Genomic DNA, 14,597 nt, shown 5'->3' on the forward strand with positions numbered 1-14,597 from the left:
AATGACAACGTGTCACAACAGCAAACAAGTGACAATCACATCATATTGTGTTACACACAAGCTCTCTGTCCTCACTGAATCCATTAAATGTGCTCTTCTGTTACATCATGTAAAGAAACCAAGTGGCTATTAGCTGTGCGCTCGAGATCAGACTGAAGATGTAACCACTTAAAAGATGGGTGAGTAGCCTATGTTCAATTCTCCTACATTTGTAACGTTACTTTTAAAATCGAAAACATTTTATATCGTGATATTTGCTGAAAATGGCATAACATGCCAACAGCAAATAGCCTTATGTTAGCTTGTTATTAGGGATGGTTATTTAGCTTATGGGAAACGTTAAGCTGCCTGGCGATCACTCTCCAATCAGCTGCCATCTTACTTTGTGTTAGGGCTGAAATAAGAAGGTATTGTACTGATAATTCCTCGTTTCAGCTTCATGAATTAGCCGTTCCTCGTCCATTGGGGTGTTTTCAAGGTGAATGACAGAAATAAATAGACATAGGGTGTCCGACAAAAGTTCAGCTCAAAACAACAGCGCTGCTTCTCCTGCAGTCAGTTAGGACACCTCTTTGGGTCAGTTTCAAAACCACAATGTTGCTTTCATAGTGCAATTTTAGTTTTGTCTTGTCTCGTCACCCCAAAAAACACATTTACATTTAAGTAAACAAACAACGTGTGTTACTTACTCTGGCCTAGCCTCAGCAGTAAATTGCACATGGCCTGTCAGACACTAGAAGCACCATTAGTCCATTTATAAGCATAGTGTTATGTTAGGCAGTAGCTCAGTCCATAGGGACTTAACCGGAGGGTTACCTGTTCAAGACCAAAATATGGAGCGTGGACTGGTAGCTGGAGAGGTGCCAGTTCACCTCCTGGGCACTGCCGAGGTGCCCCTGAGCAAGGCACCGAACCCCCCAACCGCTCGGAGCGCCTGTCATGGGCAGCCCACTCTGACATCTCTCCACTTAGTGCATGTATAGGTCCAGTTTGTGCATGTGTGTGTTCGGACCTGTGTGTAATTGACAAACAGAGTGAAAAATTGAATTTCCCCTCAGGGATTAATAAAGTATATAAAATTATATTAATTAAAGTTAAATTAATCACGTTGTCATACTGTTTATTGCTAATGCAATACAAGCAGGTCTAGCACTGTGATTCCGTCTGCACAGGTTACTGATGTAGGTTACTTTTTAATTTGCCAGACGGTGTCATAATGACAAATGCTGGTTTAGTTGGTTTGCATAAAATCAAACTGGTTTAATGTTGAACACCAGACTGGACCCTTAAAACTTGAAATGGACCCAGCTCTACTTTCAATATAACTATCAAGTAAAAAAAAAAAAAAAGTAGACATACTGTTAATGTAAATATGAATAATACAAAGTAACAATGTCTTTAGATATTCCAGTGCAGAGAGTCAACCAAATGGGGCAAACAAATGGAACAGGGTTATGGTCATGATTAGGTTACTCAGAGTTGCAGACTGCAGAGATCAAGTCAAGAGACATTGTGTTGAATCAAATTAAACTATCCATAACACAAATTGAAACCTCCAGCATCCCTTATTGACAGGTGTTCTTCTGTATGACACAATTAGATCCACAGAGGATGATATTTCAGGTTAGTCTGGGGCCGTTAGTGGCCGTTTTGGTAAGGAAACGGAACCAGGGCGAGTGAGACAGGATCCGGAATTCGATGGATGTGCCTTTCCGTAAAAATAAAAGCACCAAGCTAATAAAAATGCGGTGAAACTTTTAATTTAAAGAATATAATTTACAAGAAAAGCCCCAAGCCATTAAGTTAATCGATTTTCTTACACCCCTCATCACCCCAAATCGATGGTTCGCCAGAATTTAAAGTTTTACTATGGTGAACACTTTTAGTTTGGTGAATTTGGTGAATACCGCATCCGCTCCCTAGACCGGAACCAGAATCCAGACAAAATTCAGAGTGAATAGACACCAGGCTCTTCGCTTGAAGAGCCTGGTGACGCGAGGCTATTTCAGGTGGGGATCCTCTGTGGTTTTTGAGGGCTGTCATTGGCCGAATCCTCAGGAGAGGTCCTGCCCAGCATGGCGCCAGTGATGGGCCTTCCCTCACTGGTGCAACCAGACTGGGGTTAAATTAGGAAAAGCTAACCCCAGAGCTGTGGTGGAGACGAGGGCGAGGTCAAACGCTCTGGTCTGCTTTGATGATGATGATGGAGGTTGGAGAGAGCAGTAGACAGACGCTCTTCATCTGGAGCCTAACAGAGACTGAGAGGACGGATCAGTGCTGCTGGTCACTGATATCCCTCCTGTTGTGAACATGCATGTGCAGATCAAGCTAATTCATATGCATGAAGCTAAGAGGGGCGTGTAAATATCACCATTCTCGTGTGTCCTGTGCAAACAGTTTGCTGCATTTGTTTCCCTAACCCCTCCACCGTGCCACAGCTTGTCCCCTGCATCAACAGGTGGCTACTGAATCTTTTTTATACTCTCCTTTAAAACCAAAAACACAAAAACAGAAGTGTATAGCATGGATCACCCACTATGCTTATATGCTCTAACGTTAGCATTTCCTGCTCTGTGTTGTGCGTTGAATAGGCTAACAGAGCTTGAACATGCTTTATGTTTTTGGTGAACAGGGAACTGAACATTTCAGTTTGCAACTACTGCAACATTTACGGCATGCTGGTGTTATGCCTAAATCCTAACCAAATCTTTGCCTTTACCTATCCATGGAAGAGGCGCTACACATTTTAACAGGAGGGAAACCTCATTCAACTAGTGAATAAACATCAATTTAACAATGATATGGCTAATGCAACTGGAAATTCAGACAACGCAGCTACCAGTACTGCCGAAGCCATTTGATATGAATATTTGTAAGCCTAATATTGTTTGAAAATACAAACAATAAAGCAAAAGTCTAACCTCACTGCTTATTGTATTTTTTTTTTTAAATAATAATCATCCAAACAAGGTTTAATTAGAACAAAATAACAGTACATTGTTTATGTAGTACTGTAATACTGAGGTTAAATAGCTCTACACTGCAATACAAGAACAAATATTCTACTTATATAACATGTCTTCATGCAAATGGATCATCAGCTGGTAAGGATACTTTTTTGCCTTCGACATGCAGCTTTAGCATCAGATTTTTAGCATTATATCATGTATGTAGCCATTAAGTTCATATTTAAGATCTTTTACATGTTCTTGTTTTAAAACCAGTTAGACAGAAACATTTAGAAGTCAGATAGAGGCATCAGTTTTCAGTCAAATCACAGTTAGCATTAAATAGCTAGCTACAGCGGGTAAAAATTCATCTTCAATTTCAGACAAAAAAAAATCTCACAAAAATAAGAAGCCTTCTGAGTGAAATGAAAGCCATGTCGTCTGCTAAGGATTTCAAATGGTAAATTTGCCACTTTAAACATTGTTAACTGCTCATGTGCTGTGTCAGAACGAAAAGCTTGACCCACACGACCACACGAGAATGAGGTTTAGCAATCGGTCATCTGAAGAGACCTGAGGAGCAGGCAGTGATTTAATCTGCGGCCCTGCCTCTCTCTCTCTCTCTGTCTGCAGAGCTGCCTTTACTCTCTCTACAGCCTGAAGGTTACAGTCTGGACTCTACGCTGTAGCTGAGCTTAAAATTTAATCTGTGCTGCAAAAATCATTTCACCTATGTGCTTGAGGCATAAACGTGTTTGTCTTAAAAAATAAACAGCAAAAGGGAATGAATCTTTTTGACAATTATGGGTGCTGGAACATTCATCCATCTGTAATATATTTCCAACTTGACCTTCTGAATATTTAAAATAACAGTTTGTGTTTACCTAACTATAATTTAGTGAAGTAAAATACAGCTATTCACATTGTCTCCAACATTACATGGAGTAAAATATGGTACTGTTAGCTGCTAGCCACTAGCTAAGAAACAACTCATACGCTCTAAATTTTGCATAGAGACCCTAAGTAAAAGATCTGAATATTTCCTCCACTGACATATATCATAAGTATTGCTGCTTCTTCTGAAATCCATGCAAACATCTACGATGCTGACCCGAAGATAACTGCAGGGTTCGAGGACTTTACGGTCACTGAAGGCTTGTGTGAGGATGAAGAGGTGCTGAGGGAGACTATATGAAGTTGCGGATGATTTGTCTTTTTAAACATACATTTTCCCAAACAAATTTATCCGACTGTGGAACACATCAAAGCTGTCGTCTAAAAAAGGAAAAAGGCCTGTCATTGGTTGTACCGAGGCCATATTGTGAACATATGGCCCCACGAGACGCCTTTTACCCTGCTTGGTGAAAACATCAAGACCTGAAAGTGAAAGAGAGTAAACGAAAACCATAGGGGAGCAATAAAGTGACCAGTAAAGAGACTGTATCGAGGAGTTTGGGTTATGAACTCTGTGCCCTCGTGGGAGTCGAATATCAGAGCAGGGGAGAAGTGTAGATGAAATGTTTTCATGGATACAGACGGAGAGCGAGGGCCAGCTGTCGACCTGATGTTTTCTTGTTCCCACATGACTGGGAATAGATCTGACTATGTGATTAGGCTGCTTTCTCACTACCCAGTGGCCTAAAATGCCTTCCCAGTGAGGAGCACCCTGCAGCATGTTACTGTAAAAGATGAAGGATAGATCTGGATACAGAGCGTATTGAAATTATAATCATTTTCAACTGCAGCAGAAAACATTCATTTTTGAAAACCTGCACACACCCATGTTTCTGGACTCTGTCAGGGTGGCATGACGGGGTGGTAATCATAGAGTCAGCCTGCTCTTTAACAGCAAGTTCTCAAGTGTGAATCCTGAATAGTTGTTTGCACATCAACAGCTGTTTGGTCATCTGCAAGACTCGTGCTTACACAGCTATCAGGCAGCTAAATGCACCATATGTAAAACTGATCATTTGCAGGAACTATATAATAAAACTGGCTGAAAGAAACATTTTCTTTGTTTAATGTGGAATCAAGATCAATATTGTGCAGAGTCAGCCCACATTCATGTACTGAACTTTGCCATTTCTTACAGTTAATGTGAGTAATGACTGGTGGGATGCCAGAGCGCTTCATATCAATTTAAATTTAGTGCAGATTTGCAGCTAAAATACCGGTTTGCAACCAAAGGAAAGTTGACTTTGATGGTTGCTTGCCGCCCTGTTCAACCAACACCATCATCTAACTGCTCAAAATGTCGTGTGGGGGAGTGTGGATTTTTGATTTACCGCCATAGTGTTATTATAAACCTGTTTACTTCTTGTTGTGAGGAACATCTGCTCTCAGAGTCTGCTCTCGAATGAACTGGATCCAACTAGCATGGATTACTTTTAATGATGTAAACCTGTGTCACAGAAATCACGCAAATCTGACATTTAGTCCTATAGTCTTTTGAATCGTAGCTGGCTTTTTTTTTTTAATCAAAGAACCAGTGTTTTTAGATTTTTTTGTCATTAAACAGCAGATAGCTTTATGACAATCATCACGTCTCTAACATTCTTCAAAACACATCTAAAACCATTCACCACAAGATCTTTGCTGATTTGTTTGTCAGATTCTTCTCATTCTTCTTCCCCAGATGGGAAGGATACAGCATGTAGAGGGATTACACAGTTTGAATATTGGTTAAATATACCATACAATGAGAACTGCCTACCTTCTCACAGCAACTCGTACAGTAAACCCTGCTAATCTGCACGCCTTGTAGGTGAAAACAAACACTGAGGATTATTTGCAGCTATGTGTTTGGCAGAGCTCGCTGAAATCTCGACCACACAGCCTATCCAAAACACCGACTTGTCACAACAAAGAACGTTAATTTCTCATTTTCCTGTCACAATAAATAGAACTCTCTTGTTAGCGTGCTATACAGTACGGGCTGCCCAAAAGATGTGAGAGGCTTTTTATGTTCATAACAAGGCAGAACACTCTCATTCACACTTCTTGCAAACAGCAATGTAACAGCGGGGAATCAGTCATACTTATGTGACAAATGTTTAGCATGATAATGTGATGTTAACTTTCACTAATGTTACAAGTTTATTTCCACAGCTGGCATATTACAGACAAACAAATAGCTCTTTGCTTTACGGTTTTGTGGTGTGCATGGTTTTAGACATGGTTGCGGGTTGTATACACAGCACAAAATTGAATTGGAAATATTCTGTATACAGTAAAATGTGTTTCCAGGCAATAAGTCACTTTTCTGGTTCAACTCAGTGGACAGAAAAAATGTTGGAATGTTTCCTGCAAACCACAAAAAATTACATTTGTGCATTATTATATGTTAAAACTTCACCTATCAGCAACACTGTGTCACAGCTCAAGTTTCTTCGGTTATGTTTTTAATTTAATTCATTCATGTTGTTTCCTGTTTTACTTTGAAACTCACGTCTCCTCTGGTTTCACATCACTTCACTTCCTGCTTCTGTGTGATGATGACCTCACCTGCATCTCGTTATCCTTCCCCTCACCCGAGTATTTAGTGTGTCTTGTTTTCTCTCAATGCCAGTTTGTCTTAGCTCCTTGTGTGTCTAGTGTTTCAGCCTCATGTTTCCTAGTGTCCTTTTCGTGGTTCTTTGGGTCTAGCCTGTTGACTGACTTCCTATTGGACTCCACTGATTGTCCTTCTGTGTACTCACCCTACCTTTGGACCAGTTAAGACTGTTATTTTACCTGAACTGTCTCCAGAGCTGAGCATCTGAGTCCACTCTCACCTGGTTTACCAGTTGTTAAACACTGTGATTAATGTGTGGTTATGTTCTTGCACAAGAATCACTTGGTTATGGTTGGGAAAAGATGATATTTTGGCAATATAATACCTAGTTTTGTGGCAAAAATCCAATCTGGAAACGCAGCAATGTCTGTAAAAAAACAACCGCATTTCAAGGCACTATCCCCTCTGGAAAAACAGCAACATGTCAATAAAAAATAACCACGTTTTAGTGGCTTTAAAAAAAAACTGGAACCACAGCAATGTCTCACAAACACAACACAAATGGACTTGCACTTGTGCAGCACCTTTCTAGTCTTGCAACCACTCAAAGCCCTTTTACACTACTTGTCACATTCACCCATTCACACAGTTGGCCGAGGCTTCCGTATACAAGGTGCCATGCTACTCAGTTAATCATTCATATGATGGCACAGGAGCAGGTCACCCAAGGATACTTCAACATGCAGGCAGAAGGAGTCGGGATCAATCGACAATCTTCTAGTTAGTGGATGACGCACTCTACCTCCTGAGCCACAGCCGGTGTTTGCTGATCTTGAACAGTGGTCTGCAGCTTGGCAGGCATCATACCGAGATGTCACACCATCCACCATCTCCTCCACCTCTGCATGACAAAGTCAGCTCATATGTCACTTTATAGACATTAATATTACACACATGGCACGTACAAATGCAGAGCTGGCTGTCTGGTTTGAACTTCAGAGATTACGATATCAAAAGACAAACAGGGGAGTCACAACTTTGCACAGATATCGAGGATATTGTGGTTTATTTTAAAAATGTAAACATGTAACCAGCAGACAAAATTATGGGATTGTGAGGCATAGTCAAAACATGAGATATGACAAAGATAACCATGTGTGCTGATGAATTATTCAGTCAAATCATGTTGGGTTATTTGGTCAAAACACAGACGGATTATGATAACAGAGCAAGAGGAGGAAATATATTGAAACTGAAGATATCTGTGAGAACTTAAGGATGCTGCTGCCTGAAGAGACTTAGACTATTTATGACAGTCTGATCTATCAAATATAAATTTATATGTGAAAAGCAACAGAACGAGCTGATAATTAGATTTTTCTGCTGACAAGTAATGCAGCCTGTTTGAGATTAGCTGGCTGTTAGTTGTTACCAGTGCTGACTCAGCAGGAGGGCTGGCAGCTTCACCTTTTGATAACTTTGTGTTTCACTTTCTATCTGAGTGGGAAATCTCTTCATTGAATTATTCATATCTACATGGACTCCTGAGGCAGCAATGGTTTAAGTAAACTATTTAACCTCACACATAAAGCAGGAAACTGTTGATAGTTGGAGCATTTACTGAACTGTTCTGTATTTAGTTTCAGGTCGGCCGAGCTACAGTCAGTCCCTGCCCTTGTTCTACAGTGAGGGTCATCTGACCTCACTGCTCACTGAGAGTAAAACACATAAAACTCGTGTCTCCTCTTTCTCTAAGTTTCAGTCGGGGTTGAACCAGAGGCCCCTCCAGCACTCCCACCGTTGTTCGGCTGCAGTCTCTCCTGACATCAGATGGTTATTTGAAGAGGGTCCGTTGCTCCTGGTCAGGTTTCCTCACAGGCCCCGAGGCTCAGCCCATCTCCCTAACCCCCTGGGAAGCAGAGGTCACGCATGAGAGAAGGGGAATGAAAAGGGCCACTCCCCTGATTTATGACCCGACGTAGCTATAGGATACCTCCAGCTCGGGGATGGTTTTTGTTACGGAGGTGGGGGCACACCAAAGCAGATTCTTTCCAGCACCTCCTGCCAACGCTGGTTTAAAGTTTCAGCCGTTCAGAGGGAGAAGCTGGGCATTCAGAGTCAGAGGGGCAGTAGCTGGAGATGCTTTGTGGTGTGTTAGGACAATGAGCAGGTACAACACAGTGATTGTTTGCTTCTGACTGATTCACTGGTGGGTTACATTCACATATGTTAGCCAGCTGCTGGATTTTACGTAACCGATTCGGCTGCTGCTGCTGTTTTGGATCATTCCAGTCATTCCTTGGACAAACTTATGAGGATTTAATTTTAGTCTCTCAGTTGTGATTCCACAACTGTATCAAATCAAAATGTGGGGTTAAGTTCTGGTGCGTTCTCACACTCTTGATGCAAGACCTTATAAGTGCCTTTTAAGTTCGAAAGAAATAAAGTTGAACAAATTACAATCAATACGTGATTTGTTCGACTTCATTTTAAGACAACACATGCTGAACTGTCTTGTAGAATTGGTTTTGTTTAATTGTTCATGGTGCCAAAATGAGTGTATGTATGCAGACTTTTTAAACACAGGAAAACACGTTGAATATAGATGATAGACTCCTTTATCACTGCCAGTAGACCACGGCCATGTAAATGCCTTACCAGACGAGTATGCCTTTCTAATTTTTTTTCTCTCGTTTGTCATGCTCAAAGTCACAGACGGCCAGAAAACAGGTTAGTAAACAGTAGAAAGCAGCATGGAGGTCAGTGGAAAATGTTACGGTGATAACTACTTTTGTACCTCTACTGTAACTTCAGTCTCTCTCTCTCAACTTCAGTGTGCTGCTTGAACAAATACGGCTTCGAGCCAGCAAAGGGACTAAAATTTATGCATCCACCTGGGTGTTGTATTCATCACTGCTGATTGAAATTGATCGGAGCTGGAGCCAATGGTACCTGTGACTACGGCAGTCATTTGTCCCAGCGGGAGTGAATGCTAATTGTAACCTGTCCCATTAAATACAAAAACCAGATGTTAGTGGGTCTTTGGGGCGCTTTAAAGAGGCTTAAGACAGTTGACTATAACAAAGTCTTTATCAGCACTTGTTTCCATCTATATGTGTTAAATTCAAAATGCTTTCATTACTTCTCACATGATTTATTGTTTTGTCTCCATTTTGTGTTAGAAACGAGAACATCCTGGCTCACTAATTGAAGCAAAAGGGTTAAACTTCTGCATCAACTCTATGTAGGCCATGCCATAGCCTACAAACATGGCATACACTGTTGTCAGCATGTATACTTGTGCAGGGTGTTTGTGTCACTCTGCAGTTACACCTCCAAAACACTAATTGGCGGCGGGGTTTCTGTGAAGTGCTGTAAAGTTTAGTTGATTCAAAACACACATTAATATATAACATGCTAACGTTATTAGCACAAGCCTATGGCATTTTACATTCTTTTAATTAGCCTGACGATGAGCGGAGATTTACTCTGCTCATATGAAGCCAGCATAAATCCCCGAAGGATAAATCACACACAAGACTTAAAATGCTATTTAGTGAAGGCTTTATTGTCTTCACAATTCATTGTTTCTCACAAGTGAAATTGAAGTAAATAAAAGCTTAGTTTCCACTGAGGGAAATGGTTTCAGCTTACAAAAATAGACAGGAGGTCTGTGTAGCTGTGACATATAGTTATATTTCTGGGGAGGTGCATGTTAGTCTACAGGGTAGGGTACGACGTCGATTTGACGCAGAACTATAAATCATGTATTAGACAGAGCATTTAATGGACACTACCCACAGGAGCTCAAGGAACAGCTTATTGCTCTCATACAGTGGATTTTGAATTCCAACAGAGCATTACAGGTAATGATCCCCCACACACACATCCAGACAGTAGTAGTTGACATGACTCAACTGTTCAAGCAATTACTTCACATTAACTTTACTTTTAGTTTTTACAGATTATATGCTGACAGTCACACTGTGCAATCAAACATTTATTTCCCTTAAAATTGCATACTTAATTCATTATTACTTTTTTATATTCCTGGAGCCTTCTTGTCAGCATTCTTCCATTTTTCCAGCTCTAAGTGGGTCCACAGGTTTCTGATTTGTATTGCAATGTGGGACAGTAGTGCAAGCAAATTTGTAATGCACACTGACATCTATGAGAATTCTTCATATTGCAGTTCTTCCAGTGTTTATGGACTCCACACTTCTGTAACTTCAATCCTGTCAGAGTCCGTAGGCTGTGTAGTAGGCTTTTGGAACTGGGACAGAGCTCTTGTTGTCACCAGTAGCTTCAGTCCCAGACCGCCACTGCTTCTACAAAGCCCCCCATGCTTGTAGCTTTTTGATGTTTTAGCACATCACTGATGAAACTGTGCATTGCTAACAGCTGCTAATTGGCTATCATGTTTTATTCGTGTCATGGCAGATCATACAGACCTTTGTGCTAGTTTTGTGTGCTCAGCCTCCCTGTCCCTGAGTCATGAACCGAGCTTCTCTCAAGCGTAGACGTCCACAGTCTGCTGAAGCTGCTGGCGCAGAAGAACTAGGCCAGATTTGACACACTTCACAACCCATGCTACCCCTGACACACATTATTGCTTCTCAGAGCACAGAGGAAAAAAATCCAAGCTACAAATACATCACAGTTTGGGGCCACTCAGACACAAAGTGATAGTATTTGACCCGAGTTGTTGTCAAACAGCTGGACTGGAGGTTTTTAGCCCAAAAGAAGCTCATGTTCTGACTGCCTCTGCGATGTGACACTGAAAAAGTCTTGTTGTGACAGTGGCCAGAGGCGTTCAAGACCACAGTGAGTTTAAAACTCCAGGCGAGACGGGAATCGGCTTTTCATTTGCTGCCCTAGAAATAAGTCTGTTATGCTTCTGTGGCTGTAAGAAAACAAAATGAAGTAAACCCACGACTGCTTGCGTGAATCAAAGTTTGTACATTTGTGTGTTATTAAATTGCTGAGAATAGTTTTGCAAAGTTTCAAGAGATGCTTTATCAGTCAAAACTCCACATCAGTTTCAAGTCATAATTGGGTCAAAACTTTGCTGGGCAGGATTTGCTGGTGGGCAAAAGTGTAAAGCGGGAGGTCTGTGGGACCCCCCGTGGTGTTTTTTTAATGTGAGTGGAAAACCACATCAGCAGCATCAAAGCCTGGAGTGGTGGATCCCTGCCAGTTTATCATCCTTTTCAACCAGGCATGTTCTGCAAGCACAACAAAATTCTTAAACAGGTACACCAGCTTGACTTTAGAAGAGCTCAACACTAAACCAAACTAAACCACGACAACCCTGCAATAATAAAATCTGAATTATCCTCTACAGAACCAGCTGTTGTCTGTTTATTTCCAGGCAGACTGAGAAAGAAAAGGCCAAACCCAAAACATGACCATATGTTTAAACCTTGTCCTATGAACCCAAAACAGGATGTCACAGCAGGCCCTCCGGTCAGAGTAACTGACATGGACACAGGCACACAGGAGGGCTATTGTTTTCTTCTGCTTTGGGAAAGACAGAAAGAGGGAAAGGGAAGTGTGCTTAAAGGGATGGAGAAACTGGATGTGTGTGTGTTTATGTGTGTAGTTAGAGTGTATGTGTTGCTGTAGACTTGCAGACTTTAGAGCTATCTGAGGAAACAAACCAGCGAGCAAAATTTTGTTCAGCGTCTGCAAAAAAAGAGCCCTGAGAATGTGTCAGATGATTGTATCCTTAAATGCCCTTAAACCATTTTGGGCTTCTTTAAAAAGAAGTTCTTCCTAAAGTAGATATCTTATATTTTTTAATTTTAAGTCGCTCATCAAGCTGAGCAGTTGATGAAGTCATCCTCAGACAAACCCTGGAGCTACTCCACGCAGTGAACAATGGAGCAACTTGTAACCGGACAGCACACAGGGTGGATTTATTGGGATGTGGAGACATTTTGTAATTCACATCTGTGAGCCCTATAGCCCTATAAATAAAGCTCATTATGACATCTTAAAGGGAAGCACCACCTAAACTGAGAATTCCAATATGGTATTTCCACAGTCTAGTGAAGTTCAATCAATATTTGTGAACATGAGCTACTCTCTCTCAAAGCCAGAAACCAGAGAAGGGAGTCTCAAACTAGTGATGTCATGGGGTGCAAAGTCTGGAGCTGCTCCATAGACAATGAATGAGAGCCTGATTTTGTGGATGCACGTAATGTTTGTTCTCTTTTTTACACCCGAATGAGCTTTATTCTATTGTAGCATTCTCAGTTCTGAAACAGAAAATGTACTTTTATAGACAGAAAAACCATGACATCATGCTAACACGACAATGGGCAGTTGAAGGTGCTTGAGTTTGCTCTGTCATCATTTTCAGCCGTAACTGGAACATAAATATGTAGTTAAATGTGGTGGTCTGGTCTATCTAACGTTTGTGTGTTTATTTTATTTTATCGCTCTACTAGCGTCTTTGATAAACTAAATCTACCGGCACTGAAACTAAACCACAGCAAAATTTATTTTAGCCACCTCAAACTAACTGTAACTAACTTTGTTGTAACTTTATGTGTCATACAAAGTGTGGTTTAATTTTACTTTTATAATAGGCTACTGTAGCGTCCGCCAGGACGTGTGGAAAGGATGACGCAGTTATTCGGCAAACCACCGTTTATTACTGAACAGTACAGGTTACTGTTGGCTGTAACCACGGCCAACCAACCAAACCAACCAACAAACAAGAACTTAGCTGTAACTCCAACTGTGCACTGCTGCTCTCTCCTCCAGCTCGCTCATACACACACTCGCACCCCCGCACCTCATTCAATCCCAAACATGCCATTAACTCACAGAACATTGACATTATAACAGAACATTTACTGCAGGGTCGCTACAATACATAGCCTCTAACATTATCAAATCATAGCTTTAAAAAAAAACAAAAAAACAACCAGGCTTTGGCCTGCGGGCCGGGCTCGGGCAGTGAATCTAAGCTCTAGTTCAAGGTCCACACAGTTTAATACATTATAGTATACATACTTGCATTTGACCATGTCATTGAGCTAGTTTGCTGTCTCCGTCAAGTAGCTGAAACTTGAGTCATTTGCGGCCCATTCAGAATGGACATTTTTCCCCGTTCATTGGTTGGTTGGTTCATTCATAGGTTTGAGTTAAAATGTATAGATTTTTGTCAGAAAGGGCTTTCAGGGAGAAAGTGTGATATTCTCCCAAGTTTATGTTCATGTGTTTGTGTCCACTTCCTGTTTTATTTTGAAATGTGTTCTCATTGTGTTTAGTGTTTCTTTCACTTCCCAAGTTTTCCCGCCTTTGTTAATCACCTCATGTGTTTCACCTGTGTCTTGTTCCACTCACCTGTGCGCACTTAGTTATCAGCCCTTGTGTATTTAAGCCCGTGTTTCGCTCATTCACTTGCCAGATTGTCATTGTTGCCCTAGTGTTCATGCTCTCCAGCCTTTTCCTTGTGTTTGGTTCCTTGGTTTTTGACTCTGTTTGCACTTATGGACTTGGCTTTTGGTGTGATTGCCCTGAATGGACTTTTCTGCCTTCGCTGACTGCCTTCATGTGTTTGACCCCTGACCTCCTAAGAAAAGATTTGGATTTGGTGTTTTGTGTTTTTCTCTGAGTCTCATTTTCTTACTAGATCATTACAGAAAGCCTACAAGAAAAACTTCTCCAGTGTGCTTTCTGATGAGAAGATTAAAACCACCCATCAGATAAATGAGTGGTTTCAGTCTTCTAATTTAACTTTCAGCAGTGCATAAGCATATTTCCCAAAAGGCTTAACTTTTTTTAGACAAAAATTCAGTCACTCACCAATTTACTGACAATGAATGGACCCACTCCAAAAAGCGACACCTGATATTTTCACTTCAAGATTCAACCTCTGAGACTGGCGAGACTGGTCGTCACAAAACAAAAATAGTTTTAAATTTTTTCCCCTTGAGATTTGAATACACTGTGGGCTGGCTGTGGAAATAAAAGCTGACTCAGGTCTGAGAAGGAGAGAAGAGACAAACAGTGTCAGGAGGAGTCTGCAGACAGGGTGGAGGGTCGGCTCGCGGACGGTGTAGACATAGCATCGGGCCACACAGAGACCTCCTTGTCTATAAACACAACCTGTTGCAACTCACTCAAGAGCAGAGCATGCAGGG

Source organism: Epinephelus moara, chromosome 6 (assembly GCF_006386435.1).
Source record: "Epinephelus moara isolate mb chromosome 6, YSFRI_EMoa_1.0, whole genome shotgun sequence".
Taxonomy (NCBI): Eukaryota; Metazoa; Chordata; class Actinopteri; order Perciformes; family Serranidae; genus Epinephelus; species Epinephelus moara.